The 19,676-nt window shown below is 39.5% G+C and overlaps 1 pseudogene; it reads left to right on the top strand.

The window, feature by feature from the left end:
* The window catches only part of LOC781764 (protein FAM168A-like), a 54,869-nt pseudogene that overhangs the window by 12,046 nt on the left and 23,147 nt on the right, over positions 1-19,676 (top strand).

Here is a 19,676-nt window from a genome sequence, read left to right on the forward strand (position 1 = left end):
CATTGAAAGGACTGATGCTATAGCTGAAACTCCAATAATTTGACCATCTGATGTGAATAACTAATTCATTAGAAAAGACCCTGATGCTGGGAAAGTTTGAAGGCAAGAGGAAGAAGGGGGCTACAGAGAAAAAGATGGAAGATGTTATCCCTATTTGATGGACTAAAGTTTGAGTAAACTCCCTGAGTTGCTGATAGACAGGGAAGCCTGGCCTGCTGCAGTTCATGGGGTTGCACAGTCAAACACGACTAAGTGACTGAAATGACTGATATTATAACAACATTTGCAAATTGTTCTTCTAATTAAATCCTCCCAGTATTTTTGTCTTTTTAATTCTACATATGATGATTTCAAAGACATTAATTTGCCTTAAATATTCAATTAAATTTAAAGAAACATAAGTCAAAGAACATTTTTAACCATGTAGTTATACTTCAAATACAGTTTGTTGCTTGTGTATTATATATTTCTGTTGGTTTTATTTCCTTCTGCCTAACACACTTTCTTTAATATTTCTTTAAGTCTGTTACTGATCAATTTTTCAGGTTATATATGACTGAAACCTTTTTATTTCATCCTTATTTGTGAAATATATTTTTTAATTAATTTAATTTTTTAGTGAAGGATAATTGTCTTAAGGAATTTTGGTGTTTTCTGTCAAACCTCAACATGAATCAGCCATAGGTATACACATATGCCCTCCCTTTTGAAACTCCCTATCATCTCCCTCCCCATCCCATCCCTCTAGGTTGATACAGAGCCCCTGTATAAACAATACAGAGCAAATTCCCATTGGCTATCTATTTTACATATGGTAATGTAAGTTTCCATGTTATTCTTTCCATACATCTCATATTCCTCCTCTCTTCCCTTGTCTATAAGCCTATTCTCTATGCCTGTTTCTGTATTGCTTCCCTGTAAATACATTATTCAGTACCATTTTTCTAGATTCCGTATGTATGCATTAGAATATGGTGTTTATCTTTCTCTTTCTGATTCATTTCAGTCTGTATAATAGATTCATCTACCTCATTAGAACTGAATCAAATGTGTTCCTTTTTATGGGTGAGTAATATTCCATTGTGTATATGTACCACAATTTCTTTATCCATTCATCTGTCAGTGGACATCTAGGTTGCTTCCATGTTCTAACTATTGTAAATAGTTCTGCAGTGAACATTGGGATATATGTGTCTCTTTCAATTTTGGTTTCCTCAGAGTATATGCCTAGGAGTGGGATTGCTGGGTCATATGGTGGTTTTATTCCTAGCTTTTTAAGGAATCTCCATACCATCTTCCATAGTGGCTGTATCAGTTTACATTCCCATACACAGTGCAAGAGCATTCTCTTTTCTCCACACCATTTCCAGCATTTATTGTTTGTAGACTTTTTGATGAGGGCCATTCTGACGAGTGTGAGGTCATATTTCATTGTAGATTTGATTTGGATTTCTCTAATAATGAGTGATGTTGAGCTCTTTTCATGTGTTTGTGAGCTATCTATATGTATTCTTTGGAGAAATGTCTGTTTAGGTCTTTTTCCCACTTTTTGACTGGGTTGTTTGTTTTTCTGGTATTGAGTTGTATGTGCTGCTTGCGTATTTTGGAAATTCATCTTTTGCCAGTTATTTCAGTTGCTATTATTTTCTCCCTTTCTGAGGGTTGTCTTTTCACCTTGCTTATAGTTTCCTTTGCTATGCAAAAGCTTTTAAGTTTAATCAGATCCCATTTGTTTACTTTTGTTTTTATTTTCATTATTCTAGGAGGTGGATTAGAGAGGATTTTGCTTTGATTTCTGTCATCGAGTGTTCTGCAAACATTTCCCTCTAAAAGTTTTATAGTTTCTGGTCTTACATTTAGGTCTTTAATCCATTCTGAGTTTATCTTTGTGTATGGTGTTAGGAAGTATTCTAGTTACATTCTTTTATATGTAGCTGGCCAGTTTTCCCAGCACCATTTATTGAAGAGGTTATCTTCTTTGCCCCATTGTATATTCTTGCCTCCTTTGTCAAAAATAAGGTAGCCATAGGTGCATGAGTTTATTTCTGGGCTTTCTATCTTGTTCCATTTGTCTCTGTTTCTGTTTCTGTGCCAGTACTATACTGTTTTGATGACTTTGTAGTACAATCTGAAGTCAGGATGGTTGATTCCTCCAGCTCCATTCTTTCTCAAGACTGCTTTGGCTATTTGTGTGTGTGTGTGTGTGTGTGTGTGTGTTTCCGTATGAAAATGCAAGTGATATCTGTATTGATTTTGTATCCTGAAATTTTGCTAAATTCTTTGATTAAGTCTAGTAATTTTCTGATGCTATCTTTAGGGTTTTCTATGTACAGTATCATGTCATCTGCAAACAGTGAGAGCTTTAGTTTTTTCTGATCTAGATTCATTTTATTTCTTTTTTTTCTCTGATTGCTGTAGCTAAGGCTTCCAGAACTATGTTGAATAATAGTGGTGAAAGTGGAAGCCCTCGTCTTGCTCCTAATCTTAAGGAGAATGCTTACAGTTTTTCACCATTGAGAATAATGTTTGCTGTAGGCTTATTATATATGGCCTTTACTATGTTGAGGTAAGTTCCTTCTGTTCCCATTTCTTGAAAAGTTTTAATCATAAATGGGTGCTGAGTTTTGTCAAAGGCTTTTCTGCATCTATTGAGATTATCATATGGTTTTAATCTTTCGATTTGTTAATATGGTGTATCACATTGATTGATTTGCATATATTGAAGAATCCTTGCATTTCTGGAATAAACCCAAGTTGATCATGGTGAATGAGCTTTTTGATGTGTTGCTGATTTCTGTTTTCTAAGATTTTGTTGAGGATTTTTGGGTCTATGTTCATCTGTGATATTGGGCCATAGATTTCTTTTTTTGTGTGTTGTCTTTGTCTGGTTTTGGTGTCAGGGTAATGGTGGTCTCGTAGAGTGAAATTGGAAGTGTTCATTTCTCTGCAATTTTTTGAAAGGATTTTCAGAGGATACATATTAGCTGTTCTCTAAATATTTGATAAAATTCTCCCTGAAGCCAGCTGGTCCTGGGCATTTGTTTTTCAGGGGATTTTTGATCACAGTTTCAATTTCAGTAATTGAAGAATTTGGGATTTTTTAATTGGGATTTTCATAATTTCTATTTCTTCCTGGTTTAGTCCTGGAAGATTGAACTTTTCTAAGAATCTCTCCATTTCTTCTAGGTTATCTATTTTACTGCCATATAGTTGTTCATAACAGTTTCTTATAATCCTTTGTATTTCTGCATTGTCTACTGTGACTTCTCCTTTTTCATTTCTAATTTTGTTGATTTGATTCTTCTCTCTTATTTTCTTGATGAGCCTGGCAAAAGGTTTGTCAATTTTGTTTATTTTCTCAAAAAGCCAGCTTTTAGTTTTATTAATCTTTAGTGTTGTTTCTATCATTTCTTTTTCATTTAATTCTGCTCAGATCTTTATGATTTCTGTCTTTCTACTTATTTTTTTTTCTTCTTCATTTTTCAATTGCTTTAGGTGTAAAGTTAGGTTATCTATTTGATGCTTTTCTTGTTTCTTGAGGTAGGATTGTATTGCTGTAAACTTCCCTCTTAGAACTGCTTTTGCTAAATCCCATGTTTTGAATTGTCATGTTTTCATTGCCATTTGTTTCTAGATTTTTTTAAATTTCCATTTTGATTTATTTAGTAACCTTTGGTTATTTAAAAACATATTGTTTAATCTCATTATGTTTGGTGTTTTTTTTTTTACATTTTTTTCCTTGTAATTCATATCTAGTTTCATAGTGTTGTGGTCAGAAAAGATGCTTGATAAGATTTCAATTTTCTTAAATTTACTGAGATTTGATTTGTGACCCAAAATATGGTCTATCCTGGAGAATGTTCCATGTGCACTTGAGAAGAAGATGTATTCTTCTGCATTTGGATGGACTATCCTGAAGATATCAATGAGATCCATCTCATCTAATGTATCCTTTAAGACTTGTGTTTCATTATTAAATTTATGTTTTGATGATCAGTCCATTGGTGTGAGTGGGGTTTTAAAGCCTCCTGCTATTATAGTATCCTGCTATTATAGTGTTACTGTCAATTTCTCCTTTTATGTCTGTAAGTGCTTGTCTTATGTATTGAGGTGCTCTTGTGTTGGGTGCATATATATTTACAATTGTTATGTCTTCCTCTTGGATTGTTCCCTTGATCATTATGTAGTGTCCTTCCTTATTTCTTGTAATCTTTTTTATTTTAAGGTCTATTTTTTCTGATATGAGGATTGCTACACCAGCTTTCTTTTGCTTCCCATTTGTGAGGAATATATTTTCCCATTTTCTCACTTTCAGTTTATATGTGTCTTGAGGTCTGAAGTGGGTTTCTTGTAGACAGCATATATATGGGTCTTGTTTTTGTATCCATTCAGCCAGTCTGTGTCTTTTGGTTGAAGCACTTCATCCATTTACATTTCAAGTAATTATTGATATATATGTTCCTATTGCCATTTTCTTAATTGTTTTGGGTTGATTTTGTATATATTTTTCCTTCTCTTGTATTTCTTGTCTATAGAAGTCCCTTTAACATTTGTTGTAAAGCTGGTTTGGTGGTACTGAATTCTCTTAACTTTTGCTTGTTTTAAAATTTTTTTATTTCTCCATCAATTTGAATGAGATCTTTGATGGGTACAATAATCATGGTTGTAGATTTTTCCCTTTCAGTACTTTAAATATATCCTGCCATTCCCTTCTGGGCTGCAGAGTTTCTGCTGAAAGATCAGCTGTTAAGTGTATGGGGTTTCCCTTGTATGTTACTTGATTCTTCTCCCCTACTGCTTTTAATATTCTTTCTTTGTGTTTAGTCTTTTTTAGTTTGATTAGTATGTGTGTTGGCATAATTCTCTTTGGTTTTATCCTGTATGGGACTCTTTGTGCCTCTTGAACTTGACTGACTATTTCCTTTTCCATGTTGGGGGATTTTTCAACTATAATCTCTTTAAAAATTTTCTCATACCCTTTCTTTTTATTTCCCTCTTCTGGCACCCATATAATTCAAATGTTGGTGCATTTGATATGGTCCCAGAGGTGTTTGAGACTGTCCTCAGCTCTTTTCATTCTTTTTGCTTTATTCTGCTCTTCAGAAGTTATTTCCATCAGTTTATTTTCCATCCTACTGATTCATTCTTCTGCTTCAGATATTCTGCTATTGATTTCCTCTGGAGTATTTTTTTTTAATTTCAGTAATTATGTTGTTTGTCTCTGTTTGTTTATTATTTAATTCTTTTAAGGCTTTGTTAATTGATTCTTGCATTTTCTCCATTTTGTTCTCAAGGTTTTTGATCATCTTTACTATCATTAATTTGAATTCTTTTTCAGGTAGTTTGCCTATTTCCTCTTCATTTATTTGGAGTTCTGTCTTTCTTTCTTTCTTTTTTCTTTTTTTATTTTTTGACTTCTGTGTTTCTAATTTGTTCCTTCATTTGTGCAGTATTTCTCTGTCTTTTAATTATTATTATTATTTGAGTTATTGTGTTTGAGGTTTCCTTTTCCCAGGTTTCAAGGAAAGCTGGATTCTTTCCTTGAAGAAAGTTGAATTGTTTCTTCCTCTTGGATTCTGCCCTCCTAAGGTTGGTCCAGTGGTTTGTGTGAGCTTCATATATGATGTTATTTGTTCTCAGTTTTTGCCTGTTTGTTTTTCCTATGATGGGCAAGGCTGAGTGAGGTGGTAAGCCTGTCTGCTGATGATTGGATTTATATTTTTGTTTAGTTTGTTGTTTAGATGAGGTTTCCTGCACAGGGTTCTACTGGCGGTTGGGTGGTGCCAGCTATTGTATTTAAGTGGTTTCCTATGTGTGAGTTATCACTATTTGTTACTCCCTAGGGTTTGTTCTCTGATAGTCTCGGGTCTTGGAGTCATTGTTCCCACTTCAAAGGCTCAGGACATAATCTCTGTTCAAGAATGAAGATTCCACAAGTGGTTTGTTATGGCATTAAGTGAGATTAAAACAAATGTCCAAAAAGGATAAACCAAAGATGAACTCCAGAGAAATGGCAGTTACAAAATCAGGCAAATAATAAAAAATTATGGAATATATACATATACACCCATGAGCAAAGTGAAAACAATCCAACAAAGATAAAGTGCAGTAGATTGACTCAGCAAACAAAGGAAAGCAAAATTATATTTATCAGTTAAGAACAAAACTAACTTAAGCACAAACTGGCAAACAAAGCTAAAACAAGTTGCCGCATAGGGAATAAAGCAATGAAGACAAAACTAACAAATGTGTTGAGAGGAAAGGAAAGAAAGTAAAGACAGAAGAAACAGATATGCAAAGCTAAATAGAGGTAGATTAAGAATATTTATATACATTAAAAATTAACTGTAAGGGGAAAAGAACAATAGGAAAGGCAAACAAAAGAATAAATGTAGAAAATATAATAGGTTTAAAAAATTAAAATTATAAAAAAGAGAAAAGAATAAAAAATTGAAGAAGAAAGGAAAACTCCACAGAATTGCAAAAACCCAATGTAGAGTTAAAGGTTTATAACAACAGTAGAAACTGTCTGAATATGCACATATACATCCATAAGGAAAATCAATACAGTGCAACAAAATAAATTGCAATAGATTCAGCTGGCAAACAAATGAAATAAAAAATTATATCTACAAGTACAAAACTAATTAAAGCACAAACTGGAAAACAAAACTAAAGCAAGGTGTCAACTGGGGAATAAATTAATGAAAATAAAATAAGAAATATATAGAGAGGAAAGCAGTGAAAGAAAAGAAATAAAAAACAGATATGCAAGATTAGGTAGAGGTAGATAAAGAAGATTTATATACATTAAAGATTAACTGTAAAGGGAAAAGAACAATAAGAATAGCAAAAGAATAAATGTAGGAAAAATAATAATAGGTTTAAAAATTAAACATTAAAATTTTTAAAAAAAGAAAAAAAAAAAAAAAAAGGAAAACTCCACAGAACTGCAAAAGCCCAACATAGAGGCAGAGGTTTATGACAACAATAAAAATGTGACTGAGAAAGAGAAAAAAAAGCTCAAAAGCTTAATTGGATTTCTTAGTGCCAATAAAATTGAAAACTACAACAGAGGACGGGGAAAAAGAAAAAGAAAAAATCCAAAAGAATCTGGGAAACAAGTCAAAAAATAAGAATAATGAATTTTGTCTTGAGTCACTGCTGTCTGAGTCCTTTCCCTTGCTGGGAGTCACAGTCCACCTTACCTCCCTAAGATGCCCTCCAATGCTGTGCTGATCTCTGGACCTACTGTGGGAACAGCTCACATTCTTTTTGTTTGTTTGTTTGTTTTAATTAGAGGCTAATTATTTTACAATGTTGTAGTGGTTTTTGCCATACATTCACATGAATCAGCCATGGGCATACATGTGTTCTTCATCCTGACCCTCCCTCTCACCTCCCTCCCCATCCCATCTCTCAGTGTCATCCCAGTGACCAGCCCTGAGCACCCTGCCTCATGCATCGAACCTGGACTGGTGATCTATTTCACATATGATAATATACATGTTTCAGTGCTATTCTCTCAAATCATCCCTGTAAGCTAAGGGAGTTAGAGAAGGCGAGGTTCAGAAAAAGAATGAGACCTGAACTTTACAGGAACAGATCACCTTTAATGAGGTGAGAAGGGGCAGCAGTCGGATTAGTGAGCTGCTGCACTTATCCAAGAAAAGAGTAAGTATACATAGGCATGTATGTGGAAAGTTACTGTCTTAAGGTGGCCTGTTCTTCTCCAAGGTTGTTTGGAGTAGTTATCTCTTAAATGGCTGGGGCAAGGAATTTTGGAGATCACCCAGAGGCTGGACCAGCTGAGAGCTGGGCGTAATCAATCTTAATGTCCATTTTTTTTTTTCCTTCGGGTGAGAGAGTTCTTTGTTTTGCATAGAATGGTGGGGAGGACCTGGAGGGGAGTTTTAACTCCAGGCTATTTTGAGCCATGTAACTTTCCTTCATTCCAGACCCTAAGGAATATATAGAAAAAGAGAAATAGAGATGGGTGCCATTAATGTTCAGGGCTTCTTTGTGCTGATAAACGAGTGTCAAGGATTTGTGGTCTGGGAAGAAGGAAGTCTAAGGCTTGTAGTGTTGATTTTTTATTTTAGCCGTTAGGGTCTCAAGCAAAAGAACAGTCTTGACCTGGTCTCGGGAAATGGCTCAGATTCGGTCTTGAAGGAATCTCTGGAAAAGATTAAACAAACAAGGTCCAAAGATGAGTAGGAGGATGATAAAAATGAATGGTCCGAGAAGGGGTAAAAGTTATAAAAGTTTTTTTTTTTTTTTTTTTTTTTGTAGTCACAGGGTGAAGCTATAATCTTCAGTGTGTTTGAGCATGGATTTTTGACACTCAAGACCCAGATATCTGTCAGAAGTTGTTCAAAGAATAACTGTAGCCGTGAAACTGACAGGCTCATCCATTGCCAGTTGGGGCAGGTGGAAACCGTGAGAACTTTAGAGTTGTAGGGCCTGTATGAGAAAATTGATAAGTATTAGTCTGGCAAGCATTTCCATCATTAGCTGTATAATCTTTTTTAACTGGGTGATGTGTGTCCAAGGGGTGATTTTTTTTTTTTTTTTTTTTTTTGCAGTAGTAGGGGTCAGCAGAATTACTGTGTAGGGGCTTTGTCAGTTGGAGGTTAGATCTGAGTGGGACTGAAGTGTCATATAGACTTTGTCTCTTATTTGAAGGGATTGGTATGGAAGATTGGGGTGTGGTCGAGAGAGTAAGGTATCTATGTCAAAGGGCATCTCGTATCTGGGCAAGTAAAGGAAAAGGCAGGTGGGAAGGCAGTTCAGGACTGTCTTGGGAGTGGGGAAGACCCAAAGGTATTATGGGCCTCTCATACATGGCCTTGAATGGACTGATATTTAAGATTTTTTTTTTTTTTTGGTAAGGTCTGGAACTTTAAGAGAGCTAAAGGGAGGAGTTTAGTTCAGTCTTGATGAAGTTCGATCATTAATTTGGTCAGAGTTTCTTTTAGGACTTGGTTGGCTCTCTCAACTTTTTTGGAAGACTGAGGATGATAAGGAATGTGAATCCTCCAAGGAACTGGAAGGACTCATGCAATATTTTGGGTGATTAGGGATGTGAACATGGGCCCATTATCAGATTGGAGGGACGAAGGCATTCCAGACCTTGGGAGGATTTCAGTAAGAATAAGCTGAGCCACAGTAGGGGCTCGTTTGTTACTAGTCAGGAAACCTTTAATTTATCTAGAAAATGTATCTACAAAGACTAGGAGAAATTTAACCCTTTTTACAGGTGGCATATGGGTGAAATCTACCTGCCAGTCTTGTGTGGAAAGATGTTTGTGAATTTGGTGGGTGGAGAGAGGAGGGGGGCGAATGTTAGAATTAGGACTTGTCCATTGACAAATGGTATAAATTTGGGTCAGATTATTTAAATAAGTCATAACGTCCTTAGTCAGTTTAATAAAGTTCTGAAGAAAAGTGTCAAGTACTTTTGCAGAGGGGTGGAAAAGGGAATGTAAATATGAAAGTGATGTGTGGATGTTAGGCTCACCAATTTGGGCTATAGTAAAGACATGACTAACAGAGGTGGCTTGCTGCTTTGTTTCGTGATCTGTTATATAGTTATAGAAAGAGATAGGACTATGTCGCTGATGTCTCCAGCAATGTATTACAGAAGCTTGTTTTGGGAACTAAGCCACATAGAGGAGTTCAGAAATAAAAGAAACATTAAGAATAGGTGTTCCCTTCTGAGTCAGCAATCTCCTCTCTTTTCAGATTATAATGTTAGAATGTAATATGTTATAGATATATTTGGAGTCAGTGTAGATGTTTATCCTTTGGTCTTTGGCTAGGGTCATAGCTTGTGTAAGAGTTATCAGTTCAGCCTGTTGTGAGGATGTGTGAGTTGGGAGTGTGGCTGACTTGATGAGGAGAGGGGGATAACTTTGTTGGGCTGTCCCTGAACTATAGCGTATTGAGCCCCAGATGGGGCTTGTTTTTGGACAGTGTCATCTGTCAACCAGGATGGGACTTTGGGGTCAGTAAGGGGCTGATCAGTTATATGTTCAAAGGGATTAAGTGTCATACCTAAGGTCTGAACACAGTCATGAAATAGGTATTTTGTTTCTGGATCTGCTGTAGGGAGTAAGCTAGCAGGATTAAGAAGTTTACAAAGCATAAAAGAAAGGGATGGATCAAGGAGGTGTGTGTGGAGGATTTGCAGTCGAGCAGGGGGCAGAGAAAGGAAAGCCCGATGAGAAAGTAAATCTTTGAAGGAATGAGGTGAGCGTACACTTAAAGGAGCATTTGGGTTAGTTTTTGGGCTTCAAGTATTAAGAGGATGGTTGCAGCTATGTAGGAGACAGTCTGTTGTAGAGGACGTGGGTAATAAGCTGGAAGGGTTAAGGAGAGAACAGGGGGAGAATGAGAGCTGAGGGTTGAGGAGAGAGGCATGTAGGACCTGTACCCTGGAAGAGGGAAGGGAGAGGAAAGCCCGATGTGACAGTAAGTCTCAGAAGATGTGTAGAGCACAGACTGTTAAATGGGCATGTCTAGAGAGTTTATTTGCTTCGGGTAAAAGAGCTGTGATAGCAGCCATGGCCTGTATGCAGGGAGGCCACCCCTTGGTCACCATGTCAAGCTGTTTTGACAGATAGGCTATGGGAGCCCATGTGTCTCTGGCCTGCTGACATAAAAGTCTCAGGGCCTGTCCTTGGTTGGGATGGGCAAAGAGAAAGAATGATCTGGTGTGATCTGGCAGTGGAGAGTTGGCACTTGGAGGAGGCTCTGGGTGAGCTGGCGAATAAGATTGACCAGCAAGGAAGGGTTAAAGAGGGGCTAATCCAGACATCTTTAAGTTGCTTCATAGAGTGGCTTTGCAATAAGGGAGAAGTTAGGGATCCAGATACGGAAAAAGTTTAGGAGGCCAAGGATAGACAGGAGTTCTCTTTTTGTTTTTGGAAGTGTATGGTTAATTAAGGCCTGGATTCTATCTAGGGGAATAGTTTTTTGTTGGTGGAATATAGAGAGTAGGTGACATCTATCTGTACTACTTGGGCCTTGGATCAGGACACCCAATAACCCCAGGATCCCAGGGCCCCAAGGAGTTTGGCAGTATGTTGGAGGCAGAGATTTTGGGTTGGGCTACAAAGGAGGAGGTCATCTATGTATTATTGGAGGAGATGACTAGGGGCTAGGTCGAGTGTCTGTAGGTCCTTTTGTAAAGCCTGTCCAAAAAAGTGGGGGCTGTCTTTGAACCCCTGGGGGAGAACTGTCCATGTTAGTTGTTGGAAAACATGAGTCTCTGGGTCTTGCCAGGAGAAGGTGAAAAGGGGTTGGGAGAGGGTGTGGAGAGGGATGGTGAAAAAGGCATCTTTGAGATCTAAAACCGTGAAATCGGTTGCAGTCAGGGGTATGGCAGACAGAAGGGTGTAAGGGTTAGGGATTACTGAGAATGTTGGTGTGATGGCCTCATTGATTTTTCTCAGATCCTGGACCAGTCTCCAAGAGTTTTGTCCCTTCTTTACCGTCAGAATAAGGGTATTGTGTGGTGAATGGGTCGGAATTAAGACAGAGGCCTGAAGTCGACCGTCTATGATACGTTTAGGTATCTTGTGGGCCTCCGGGGTGAGAGAGTATTGTTGTTGGGTCATTATAGTTGAGGGGTCCTTTAGGGTAATGTGGACATGAGGATGATGTTTGGCTATGGATGGGTGATCAGTGTCCCAGACTTGGGGGTCTAAGGTGGGTAGATCCAAGGGAAGGTCAGGGGTGAGGAATAGGAATGGTCTAGGTGTCATCTTTTCCAGTGAGTCAAATCTTCCAATGAGGTGGCCAAAGTACTGGAGTTTCAGCTTCAGCATCATTCCCTCCAAAGAAATCCCAGGGCTGATCTCCTTCAGAATGGACTGATTGGATCTCCTTGCAGTCCAAGGGACTCTCAAGAGTCTTCTCCAACACCACAGTTCAAAAGCATCAATTCTCCGGCACTCAGCCTTCTTCACAATCCAACTCTCACATCCATACATGACCACAAGAAAAACCATAGCCTTGACTAGACGGATCTTTGTTGGCAAAGTAATGTCTCTGCTTTTCAATATGCTATCTAGGTTGGTCATAACTTTCCTTCTAAGGAGTAAGCATCTTTTAATTTCATGGCTGCAGTCACCATCTACAGTGATTTTGGAGCCCAAAAAAATAAAGTCTGAAACTCTTTCCACTGTTTCCCCATCTATTTCCCATGAAGTGATGGGCCCAGATGCCATAATCTTTGTTTTATGGATGTTGAGCTTTAAGCCAACTTTTTCACTCTCCACTTTCACTTTCATCAAGAGGTTTTTTAGTTCCTCTTCACTTTCTGCCATAAGGATGGTGTCATCTGCATACCTGAGGTTATTGATATTTCTCCCAGCAATCTTGATTCCAGCTTGTGTTTCTTCCAGTCCAGCGTTTCTCCTGATGTACTCTGCATATAAATTAAATAAGCAGGGTGATAATATACAGCCTTGATGTACTCCTTTTCCTATTTGGAACCAGTCTGCTGTTCCATGTCCAGTTCTAACTGTTGTTTCCTGACTTGCATACAGATTTCTCAAGAGGCAAGTCAGGTGATCTGGTATTCCCATCTCTTTCAGAATTTTCCACAGTTTATTGTGATCCACACAGTCAAAGGATTTGGCATAGTCAATCAAACAGAAATAGATGTATTTCTGGAACTCTCTTGCCTTTTCCATGATCCAGCAGATATTGGAAATTTGATCTCTGGTTCCTCTGCCTTTTCTAAAACCAGCTTGAACATCAGGAAGTTCACAGTTCACGTATTGCTGAAGCCTGTCTTAGAGAATTTTGAGCATTACTTTACTGGCATGTGAGATGAGTGCAATTGTGCTGTAGTTTGAGCATTCTTTGGCATTGCCTTTCTTTGGGATTGGAATGAAAACTGACCTTTTCCAGTCCTGTGGCCATTGCTGAGTTTTCCAAATTTGCTGGCATATTGAGTGCAACACTTTCACAGCATCATCTTTCAGGATTTGAAATAGCTCAACTGGAGTTCCATCACCTCCACTAGCTTTGTTTGTAGTGATGCTTTCTAAGGACCACTTGACTTCACATTTCAGGATGTCTGGATCTAAGTGAGTGATCACACCATCGTGATTATCTGGGTCATGAAGATATTTTTTGTACAGTTCTTCTGTGTATTCTTGCCACCTCTTCTTAATGTCTTCTGCTTCTTTTAGCTGGGAGGGTTTGGGGGCAGGAGGAGAAAGGGAAGACAGTGGATGAGATGGCTGGATGGCATCATTGACTTGATGGATGTGAGTCTGGGTGAATTCCAGGAGTTGGTGATGGACAGGGAGGCCTGGCATGCTGCGATTCATGGGGTCGCAAAGAGTCGGACACGACTGAGTGACTGAACTGAACTGAGGTGTCATCTGCAAGCTGAGTACAGAGACTGTATAGAGGGGGGTTATGATAATAAAGACCCCCAATTTGGATAACAAATCTCTCACTAGGAATGTCATCGGGCACTGAGGTATTATGAGGAATGAGTGTAAGAGCGTCGATTTTCTAAATTGACAAAGTAATGGAGGGTTGCTTTTGGGCTTTAAGGGAACTCCAGAGACCCCCTTGATTGTGAGTTTTGAGTCTTGAGTTGGGCCAGAGTAGGAAGTTAAAAGAGAGAAAGCAGCTCCAGTGTCTACTATAAAAGAGGTTTTTTTTTTTCTTTCTTTCTTTTTTTTGGCTACTACCCTGTCTACCTTGTCTGGGACAAGGGCCAGGGGGCTGGAACCTGGGCCCCATCATTGGAACAACTCTCGTAGGGTTGGGATGGGGTTTTGGGGAGAAGTGGGATCTCTCCAGTGGCACCAGGGCATCCCTGTGGACATTTCACTCTCCAGTTCTGGGAGGTGGGGACTTCCCCAGGGGTGTCAGGGCATCCCTGGGGACAGTCTACCCTCCAGTGCCCCCACTGACCACAGGTTGGGCATATGTTTGTGGGGGGCCACAGGTCTGGGCATGTCTTTGTCCAGTGTCCTGACTGGTTGCATTAGAAGCAGGGTCTGGGGGTGGGGGGTGTTAAGTTTCAGTCTGGGATGCCTTGGCCCAGGCTGATCTTAATTGTTGCCACCAAAAAGGCATATTTAGCTTTTCTTTCATGGTCTTTTTTTCTCTTAGCCTCTTCCTCTCTATTATTGAACATCTTGAAGGCTAATTCTAGAAGGTCTCTTTGGGGGGGTCTCAGTGCCTTTTTCTAGCTGGCATAGTTTCAGGGGCTGACTGGCTTATGAACTGGACATGTAGGTACAGAAATCTGGCGGGGGTGGAAATATCTAAATCAGTGTATTTTTGTACTGCCTCAGTAAGCCGTGAAAGAAAAAGGGCAGAATTTTTATCTCTTTTTTGAATTATTTCTCTAATCTTATCATAGTTAATATGAATGTGAGAGCTTTTTAGCTTTTTTGGTTTAGTAAACAGGTGATCATATATTGTAAGTACTGGATGTTGGCATTGCCTGATTGATATGTCCACTGCGGCTCAGTTAAAAGGACTGCATCATCAACCACCGGATTAGTCTTATCTTGGTTGTGGAGCTGATCAGCATGAGTCTGGGCTCCCTTTCATATCCGTTTCTTTTCATCAGGGGTTAAAGTGGCATTTAGGATGTAATAAAGATCATTCTACGTTAAATGATATGTTTGTGTAAGGCAGAGGATTTTTTTTTTTTTTTGTATCTAGCAGGATTTTCTGAAAAGGATCCCCCCCCCACCTTTTTTTTTTTTTCCCAATTTGGCTCATATCAGAAATTGATAAAGGCACACGAACCCATGTAGGGCCCTCCAGTCCCGCTACCTCTCTGAGAGAAAATGTGTTTGCTTTAGGTCTTGGCCGATGAAAAGGGGGTGAAAATCTCTTTTGGGGTTTTGGAGTCATCATTTTCTGTTTTGGAAGAGGAAGGGCTAGAGGATGGTGATCTCGCCTTGTCTGGAAGCTTTTTTGGGGAGAGGCGGTAGGGAGGAGGCTCATCTGTCTGGTCAAAATTTGGGCTAAGGGTTTAGGGGGTCTTTTAGGGGCTTTAGATTTGGATTTGTTTGTAATGGAGGAGGAGAGAGAGTAGAGGAGGATTTGATAGGTAGAACAGTCTTTGTAGAGAGAAGGACATCTTTTAAGGTCTCAGAAGACTTGAATATAAGGGACCTTCGACCATTTGCCATTCCATTTGAGGAAGTTAGTGAGATCTGATAAAATACTGAAATCAAAAGTCCCTAACTCAGACCAGTGGTTTTGGTTGTCTAATTGGTATTGAGGCCAGATCTGTATACAGAGTTGTTTTAAGCAGTTAGCTTTGAGTTCAGTAAGTAAGAGTGGTTGAGATTTTTGAGAACACAGGCCAAAGGGGATTCCTTTGGTATAGATTGGCCAGACCCCATAGTTGAAAGGAAAGCAGAGGCTCCTATTGGGAGCTCAAGCCATCACCTGTAGGAGTGATGAGAAGAGAGCTCTGTGTCAAGGTGGAGTGACCCCCACTATCGCCTACAGAGTGGCCCTAGGCCAAGGGTCCCTGGGACCTAGAGAGGACTGAGTTCTAGAGTGCCTCTAGAACACCGTTCAGATCTTACCTGAATCTAGGGGCTGGCTTGAGTGGAGTGTTGCATGTAAAGTGGTCGAATGGCAAAAGGCCTCTATCCTGGAGTTGGCTGGTCTTGTGGAAAAGAAAGTGTAGAGAAAAGAGGAAGAGAGAGAGAGAGAGTCCAATATTCTTTGGGTTACATGGAAAACCAATAAAGCCCTTACATAAGACTTGTACTGCTCACGAAGGCACAGAGCATCCATCCTCTTGAGGAGGTCTTGAAAGCCCAGGCGAGAAAGTGAGCTCAGCAGGCTTCCATGCTCCAAAGAGCTGCCCATAGAGAATGAGAAGGAACCTGAACCTCCCGGGCTTTGCCAACAAAAATGTGAGGTAAGGCAGTTAGAGAAGCTGAGGTTCAGAAAAAGAATGAGACCGGCACGTTACAGGAACAGATCACCTTTAATGAGGCAAGAAGGGGCAGCAGTCAGATTAATGAGCTGCTGCATTTATTCAAGAAGAGAGTAAGTATATATAGGCATGTATGTGGAAAGTTACTTTCTTAAGGGGGCCTGTTCTTTTCCAAGGTTGTTTGGAGTAGTTATCTCTTAAATGACTGTGGCAAGGAATTTTGGAGATCAGCCAGAGGCTGGACCAGCTAGGAGCTGGGCATAATCAACCTTAATGTCCCTTTTTTGTTTTTCTTCGGTTGAGAGAGTTCTTTGTTTTGCATAGAATGGTGGGGAGGACCTGGAGGGGAGTTTTAACTCCAGGCTATTTTTAGCCATGTAACTTTCCTTCAGTCCCACCCTCGCCTTCTCCCAGAGTCCAACTCAGATTTTAATCCGGTCCTACTCCTGTGTGTTCTTGCCCCCAATGTCCACAGTTATCAGAGCTAGTGTGTTTTCTTTTGTGGGAGCTTTCAGTGGCCTTTTATATGTTCCATAGATACAGAGTCTGATTAGTTAATCACGTGGATTTAATATGCAGCTTGTACAGCTGGTGGGAAGGTTTTGTGTCTTCTTCCTTAGCCACACTGCCCCTGGGTTTAAATTGTGGTTTTATTTCTACCTCTACATGTGGGTCGTCCACTGGGGTTTAGCTTCTGAGGCTGCCCTGGAGGGCTTGGTTTTGCCCCTGTAAGGGCCAGGTGTGAAGCTGGTGCAGCTGCTTGGGTCACAGGGGTTCTGGCAGCACCAGGTACTCAGGGGGGTTTGCGGCTAGGGAAGCAGGAAATATAGTGCTCTAGAAGGGCAATCCACTCCAGTGTTCTCTCCTGGAGAATCCCAGGGATGGGGGAGCCTGGTAGGCTGCCGTTTATGGGGTCACACAGAGTCGGACATGACTGAAGTGACTTAGCAGCAGCAGCAGCAAAAGGGTACAGAAACCAGTCTTGGCCAATATGCTCCAGTATTCTTGCATGAAAAACCCCCTTTCTGACAGAGAATCCAGGCAGGCCACAATTTTACAGGGTCACAAAGAGTCAGACATGACTAAAGCAACCCTGTGTGCATAGACACAAAACTTTTTTTGCCTTTAAGCTCTGCTCCATTGAGAATTGAGAGTGAAGATGGCACAGCTCCTTGGCTTGCAGGTACCCTGGCAGCGCCAACTGTGCAGGGACACGGACTTCCTCGGCCACAAAAATTATGGCCCTATCAAAGTCTTTTTTCCAGCATCTTGTAGCTGGCAATCAGAAGGCCTATTTGGGAAGTCTTTCTCCATAGCTCCACCCCTTCAATCTCTTAGAGGGCTCCCTTGCCTGGGGGTCCTTCTCTGTTTTTCGGCATGTCAGGTACATAGAAGGCCCCCTGGCTGGGGTCCTTTTCTGTAGATTGTCACATCAGGCATTTAAAGGGTCACCCTGGGTGAGGTCTTACTCTGTACTTCAGTGCATCAGGCGTTTGATGGACCAGTCTCTATTGTTCAGCTGTGTATGCTGGTGTATGGGGCGAGAGAGGCTATGGTGATGGCTCCACCCACTATGTGTGACTCAGCAGTATTGCCTTGCTTCCATGGCTGCCTGACTTTCCTCCACAGGCATTTCCCACCACCATCTCCTCCCTTACATCCCCTCAATCCATCTCTGCACAGTCAACATCAGCCCTTTCCCTGAGATTGCTCCATGATCCCTAAACTCCAGTTCCCAGCTGCTGCACCTTCCAGGAGACCAGAGTTCCTGTCTAGGCTATGTATGGCTGCAGCAAGGACTGTCATATTCTCATTCCATTTAGGCTACCACAGATCACTCTCAGCCTTAAATGTTTCTCCTCTTACTCAGACAGTTGCCCTGCTTTGGGGATCTGACCCCTACTTCAATTCTCCCACTCGCTGAAGGCAGGTCCAGTCCTACTAACACTCTTGTTTTTCCCCCTAGTTTCTTCCTCCTACCAAGTTTTGCGTGGTTCTGTATATTATTTTCCACTGGTCAAGTACTCCTGTCTGCTCTCAGCTGGTGTTCTGCATGCACATCTGTATCTGAAGGTGTATTCCTGATGTATCCTTGGAGAGAGATGTATTCCATGTCCACCAAAATATTTATTTTTCTCTTTCTGACTTACTTCAGTCTGTATAATAGGTTCTAGGTAGATTCAACCACCTCATTAAAACTGACTCAAATGCATTCCTTTATATGGCTGAGTAATATTCCATTGTGTTTTTGTACCACAACTTCTTTATCCATTCATTTGTTGATGGACATCTAGGTTATTTCCATGTTCTAGCTATCATAAATTGTGCTGCAATGAAGAATGGGATACATGTGGCTCTTTCAACTTTGGTTTCCTTAGGGTATATGCCTAAGAGTAGGATTTTTGGGTCACATTGTTGTTTTATTTTTTAAGGAATCTCCATACTGTCTTCCATAGTGGCTGTATCAATTTACATTCCCACCAACAGTACACACCCTCTCCAGCATTTATCATTTCTAGACTTTTTGATGATGATCATTCTGACTGGTGTGAAATGATATCTCATTGTAGTTTTGATTTACATTTATCTAATAATGAGTGATGTTGAGCATCTTTTCATGTGTTTATTAGCCATCTGTATGTCTTTTATTTGTGATAGATATTTTTGCTGGGTAAATAATTCCAGGCTGATATTTTTCCTTGCAGTATTTACAAGACTTTGCTCAACACTCTTTTATCTCACACACTGTTTTGAGGTTTATTTTAAATTTAGATATAGTTGATGTACAATATTATGCGTTAAAGGTGTACAACATAGTGAATCACAATTTTAAAGGTTATACTATACTTAGAGTTATTATCAAATATTGTCTCTATTCCCCATGGTGTATAATATATCCTTGTAGCTTATTTATTTTATATATCATATTTTGGACATCTTTATCCCCTAATTCTATCTTTCCTCTTCACTCTTCCTTCTCTCACCTGATAACCAAAATTTTTTTTCTCTATATCTCTTTTTGATATATTCAGTGGATCATTTATTTTTTTAGATTCCACATATAAGTGATATCGTATAGCATTTGTCTTTCAGGACCTGGCTTATTTTACTTAGTATAATATCCTCTAAGTCCATCCATATTGTTTCAAAGGGTGCATTTTCTTTCTTTTATGACCTAGTAAAATTCCTTTGTATATAAACACCACATCATCTATCCTTTCGTCTGTTACTGGACATTTAGCTTGCTACCATAACTTGGCAATTGTAAGTAATGCCAGTATGAACATTGAGGCAGATGTATTTTTTTTCAAGTTGATATTACCATTTCTTGATTACATACATAGGAGTGGAATTTTTGGGTCATTTGGTATTTCTAATTTTAGTTCTGAGAAACCACCATACTATTTTCCACAAGCAGCTGCATTAATTCACATTCCCACCAATAAGGTAGGAGGGCTTTATTCCCTTCACATATTTGTTGATATTTGGCTTCTGTGGTCTTCTTGATGATATCTATTCTACAAGCTGTGAGGTAATATCTCATTGTGATTTTACATAGCATTTCTCTGACAATACATGATGCTGAGCATCTTTTCATATGCCTATTGGCCATATGTATGTCTTCTTTGGAAAATAATCTATCTAGTCCATCTTCCCATTTTTTAGAAATGTTTTTTTTTTTTTTTTTGAATTGTATGAGCTTTTCATACATTTTAGATATTAACCCCTT

This window comes from Bos taurus, chromosome X (genome assembly GCF_002263795.3).
Source record: "Bos taurus isolate L1 Dominette 01449 registration number 42190680 breed Hereford chromosome X, ARS-UCD2.0, whole genome shotgun sequence".
NCBI lineage: Eukaryota > Metazoa > Chordata > Mammalia > Artiodactyla > Bovidae > Bos > Bos taurus.